Consider the following 6,000-nt stretch of genomic DNA (forward strand, 5'->3'; position numbering starts at 1 on the left):
AGGCATTTAGCGGTTTCATATTCCTAATGCACATTTCTTCCAACCATTTTTGAGTTTGTGGTTCTAGCTGCTGATCTTTCAATTCTCTGCCACCACCGGAAAAGAGATGGATATTCAAGTCTCCACAGATGATGAAGGCAATGAGAGGGAACAAAATAGCAATTTCATCCATATCTGTTAGGAGTGAGTCAATGTAGAGGTCATCCATTATTTTTTTTGTATTCCAGTAGGTGTTAATCACTGCTAAGTATTGGTTGTCGAAGATTTCTTGAGGATGGGGGTATCTGATCTTGTTGTATTATTACTATTTGAGTCCATGGATTGATGATCTTATTGTCAATAACTGTTATTTGTGCACCAATTCTAAGCAAGACGCGTAGGCCTGAAGATGAGCGGCCTTTCTGGCTGCTTATTGCAGGGTTCACATTCGTCGAGTTATCGTCACATAGTGGTTTTTGGCATAGCCTTGTCTCTTGGAGACAGATGATTTCAGCATTCATTAGTTCCAATCTTCTCTCACTAAATAAATGGGCATTACCGCGAGTGTTACATGAGCACACAGTTAATGTATGATTAGTTACAAATGATCGTGCTAATGATGTTCAGATATGGAGAAGTTGGTTGTAGACCGTATACTGCTTGTTTCTCTCCAGAATGGCCCTCTGTCATTCTGGAGTTGTTGTTTGCCCCGGCGATATCTATTGTCAAGGTATCTTGGGGTATGTCTTTTGTCGTCAGAGAAGGAGGAGTAACTGCTTTCATAGGAGCTTGTTGAGGAAAGTCTTGTTGTGTTTCTCAAATGTTATTCATCTACAGGGAGGATCTTGTCCTCAGTAAGGGGATTCAAATCCACGACCTTCATTTTAAATCTAAGTACACAAAGGTCATTTGTATGAGCTTCAAGGAGGAGTAAAGTTTTAATGGTAACACAGTCTATCCATATGCGATTTAGTTTGTTTGATTCCATAAATTCAATTAGATGGATGTCCTTTGTTGTAACTGGTTTAAGGTCAGGTATTGCATGGAAGAGCCTTAGAGTGTTGGTTCTATTCAAGACTAAGCTATCGTTCGAATCACTAAATCTTTCAGGCGATATGCTATTTTACCGATTTTGTAGCCTAGGATCGATAAATTTAGGCAAGTTGAGTTTCGCAGGAGCCAATGCAGGGGCAATGATATCGCCAAGCGGGGTTTCAGAAATATCAGTTCCATCCATATCAAGTCCACTGGAGTGTCGGGAGCGTTCTGTCTCGGAGATGTCTTCGCCGTTGAGCGAGATTGTAGCCTGGTGGTCTGAACAGGTTTGTTCATAGTAGTCCACAATAATTAGCGAAGAATCATTTAACTGCACTTCCTCCTGTAGCTTTCCTATGATCTCCTCATTAGAGTATGTGGATAGATTAATGAGGAGGTCAATTGTCGCTGCATGTCAGTCGGCTGTTTGTTGATCTTGTGGGTCGTTTGTGTTCAGAACTGGGTTGTTCATGTTCTGATCATGTCTGGATTTGTCTATATTGCTGTTTTCGTTAGGTCTTACAATTGCAGGGTTATGCACACTCTTTGATGGATTATTCAACTGATGATTTAGTGGGATTGTTAAATTACAGAGAAATGCTCTGGATCCTTTTTTGTTGTTTTTTATATTGCCTCTTTGTTTTCCTAGGTTTTGGTTGTGCTTGTAAATCAGTCGGGTTTGATCGAAAATGCTATATGTGTCTTTATTTTTAGATGTCACATCAGATATAGGCAACTGAGTATGGGTGATCTGTGCAGATTGTACTAGAGTGGCATCTGGAGTTAGATCGATCAATATATCTGTAGCACCAGGGTGAATGTTCTTTGGAATTGGGGTGTGACTCTTTGGCACATTCGACGGAGGTTCCTGGGGATCAGTCTGTGTCGCCGTGGCTTTAGATGAATATCGAGGCACATTCTGACCATCTTGTTTGTTAATAGTTTGGACCATGTTGGCATGCATCAATTGTAGCAGGGCGTCAGTAAGGTGGACTTTTTCTGCTCTATTGTTTCTTGCTATGTCTGCAAGCCTTTGTTGCCACGATGCACTAATTTCAGCCTAAGCTTGTAGACGATCTTGGATTTTAGTCATTAAAAGTTAATGTATTTTGTGCTTGGAGAAGATTGATGCCAATATGGTTGCTTGGTCGCGGGAGACTTCCACCTGAGCCTCCTGAAGTTTCATGTAGGGAGTCATGGCCTGTGTTGTCACAGCAATGAGCATATTTTGGAGGTCGACCATCATTGTAGGTATTGATTCTTGTTGTACAGGTTCCGGTAGTGGGCAGCAACACTTGGAAGGGTCAGTAGGGTGGTCTCTCTTCGTCTTATCAGAGATTGAATTTTGCTCCATGCTTGGCTTGTCTTTGATGGTCAGTGTACTCGTCAAACAGTGGGTATTGGTGTTAAAGGTCAGGATTGGTAGTTCAGATTGAGGATTGTGAAGTTGGACGGCAGGAGTTATTATAGTTCTCCTTTTAGTCTCTTGTAATTCCATTAGGCCTCCTATTTCGGTTAGATCTAGGGAGAGTCTCTGTAAGCGATGAGTTGTAGTAGAGCTCGAAGGAAGATCATTCAGTTCAGATCTTCGTTTTTGCTCGTACAGTGTTTTCCATCTTTGCTTGGCCAACCAAGCTCGATCTTTTTGTGTATTTCCTATATGGGCGCTTTCTGCATCCAATTGGATATTGATGATTCAGTGTCGGTGCAGTCTAACTTCGAGTGAGAAGTAGATTCGTCTGTTCGTTTGGTCGCAGGTATTGTTTGTTGCATGTTGGCTGCTTGAAGCTGGGTGAGATCACCTGATTGTAGTTGTAAAGGCAAATTGGTATTCACTGTGGTAGATGACAAGGGCATGTCGAGTATGGAGGGGCATTCACCATTAGTTATAGATACTTGTGTAGAATTGATTGTGATGTTTGAATCTTGGGGATCAAAAGGAATGGAGCAGACATCATACAAGTAAGTTAGTGGGTGATCTCTTTCGGGATCGCCAAATGTGGTAAGGCTCTCCTGGGGTAATATAGGCAACGGGGGAGCAAGAGCAGTTTCATGCATAAGATCGTGTTGAGTAGGATCAAGATCCTTGTCAGTGAAGGTAGATACATGAGGTTGCTTTTCGAATTTGTTCTTGGAGATTGATGTTTTTTTTGCAGTTTGCAGAAGTGATTGGGTCCAGTGTCGGGTTTGTGGGCCATGGGATGTTTCATCTGAACACTTAGGTTCGAAGTCTTCCATAGTCGCAAAGTAAGTTTTCAACAGATGAGCTGTTAGACAACTCAAAATGTTATTGAAAGGCTGTGTGGGTCAAAGGAAACCCCGCAGTCCCCACACAGCAAGACTTCCTGGCAGCAGCAAGAGGTTGCTGAGTATGTGGGTAGCAGGACAGGGCCTGATTGGTATTTAAAGTCAGGTAAAGATCACAAAAAAGGGGGATGAATCAATTGACAGATCTGGAAGAATCATCTGGGATGTCTGTCGCACGGGTCAAAGGAAAACCTGCAGTCCCCGCACGACAGCGTGTGCAGTTGCACAGAAGAGTATAGTTAACTGGTTTGTTCAAACACAATGATTACCTGGATTACCTGTGAGCGCAGGGTGCTATGTCTGCTCGTTCAGCGATGTTTTCATAAGTGGGTGAAGTGAGTACCGACAAGCAAGCTCCCAGCCCCAGCAAATAGCAAAACAGCAGGTATCCTTGTTGCCCTTTACTTGCACGGGTTTAACGCCGCAAGGGTGGCTAGTGCAGAGATTTATAGAGTCGCCTCAATAGTGCGCGGAGCTTACAGCTCGCGGGAAACATGGCGTCCAAAAGGTAGTTCAGGCAGGCAATTCAGGCAGCAAAACAGCAGGTATCCTTGTCGCCCTTCACTTGCACGGGCTTAACGCCTCAAGGGCGGCTAGTGCAGAGATTTATAGAGCCGCCTCAAAAGTGGGTGGAGCTTACAGCTCGCGGGAAACACAGCATCCAAAAGGTAGTTCAGGTAGGCAATTCAGGCAGCAAAACAGCAGGTATCCTTGTCGCCCTTCACTTGCACGGTCTTAACGGGTTATTTAATGAGACAACAGTATAGGTACATTTAGATTACTCTAAATTCCCACCACAGGGTCCATAAACCAAAAGCTCTACTTAATGAACCTGTTTGCTGTTCCACCATTACACTGAAGCATGGAGCACCTTCTTTGCATGGGCTATAGTCTGCAGACAGGTGCCAGAGGTCAGTACCTTGAACCAAAACTTAGTGATCCCCTTAATAAGGTCTGACTTATTGGTGTGATTATGGACACATTTCAGGTGTCCCTTCAGTAGGTGCTTAGGTCATGAGATTTGGGCAGAGTTGTCACTCATTTGAGTCCTTGTTCCATGATGACCACCTGTGCTGCATAGTGCTGAGAGTTGTTATTCTTCATGATCCATAATTTGCGTGTGTCCTCATGGTAATGGCGCTGCGTGTGTTGCGAGAGGCATCATATTATAATGCTTTCTTTGAAAAGGGCAGTGTCCATTATCCCCTTAAGATAAGTTGCATGGCCCTAGCCCCTTCTTGGCGATCCCGCCACAAGCATATATCTTCATAGGTGCTTAGGTGCTTTGTACACAGCTTACTGGAGCAATGTCCTTTCCTGCTGAATGCCATTTGGGGGAACCTTCGAGGACAACATCAGTCTCCTCTGTAAAAAAGATATCCTCAAAGTCTTCTTCTGTCTCCCTCAAAACCTAAACATGGGCAACCTGCTTTTGTGTGTTGCCATCACTGAACATTGGGCAAATCCTGTGGACACAGAATATGAAGTGTCAGGTTTTGGTGAATGTAACAATATGAACAGAATCATAGTATGGGGACAAAACAAAAAGATATTAGCAGCAGGTCACGTGCATAGGTAACATTAATATATGGAGGCGAGTACTTCAAACTGAGCAGGAGCAATGTGCAAATATACAAAATGTCACACGCACTGCTTTAAGGGAACAAAACGTACTGTAAAAAAAAAAATACACATGTTCTGCATTCGTAACACAAAACTCACCGTGGGCACATATCTGGCTGGCAGTGACTGCATGTCCGAGCACGCACTGCATTAAAAGTAAACAACTTGCTGTACATATATAGAAAATGACACATGCTTTGCATTAATAGCACACTGTGGGCACATATCTGGCAGTAACTACACATCCCCGCATGCACTTTGGTAAGAGCACACAATGCACTGTACAAATTTACAAAATGACACATTTGCTTCGTTTATAATACACAACTCAGTAGGTGCATGGCTGGCAGTGACTGCATGTCTGAGAATCACTGCAAAAGAGCACAAAACATTCTGTACACATATGAAAATTAAGCATTCACCTTGTTAATAGCATGAAACTCACTGTGTGTGCATATATGGCATTGGCTACACATCCCAGAATGCACTGCAATGAGAGCACAAAACTCACTCTATAAATATCCAAAATTATGCATGCGCTGCATTAAGATCACAAAACTCACCGCGGGTTTTTTTTCTGGCAGAGACTACAAGCTTGAACATGCACTGCGTTAGGAGTATACAACTCGCTGTACAAATACATCAAACTACATAGGAATTGCCTTATTAGCACAAAACTCTGTGGGCACATATCTGGCAGAAACTACATATCCAAGAATGTAGTACATGTACAAATCTCACTGTACAAATATACAAACTCACACATTCACTGCATTAAGAGCACAAAACTCATTGTGAATGAATATCTGGCAATGTCTTCATATCCAAGCATTGTAATGAGAAATATCTAAGGAATATATTTTCTTTTCTAGTGATTCTTTTTATGAAAGAATGACACTAATTTAATACTCGTCCAGTGCAACAATCTCACCTCGCTATCGGGTACAAGGAAAAGGCTGTATTTGATATGACTATTTCATTTTATATAAAAAATAATAAATCAAGGAATCGCCAGGGAAGCCACTGCCAATATTTAAAAACAAATGTGTAAAGATA

Source organism: Ambystoma mexicanum, chromosome 11 (genome assembly GCF_040938575.1).
Source record: "Ambystoma mexicanum isolate Mex_15411 chromosome 11, UKY_AmexF1_1, whole genome shotgun sequence".
Lineage (NCBI taxonomy): Eukaryota > Metazoa > Chordata > Amphibia > Caudata > Ambystomatidae > Ambystoma > Ambystoma mexicanum.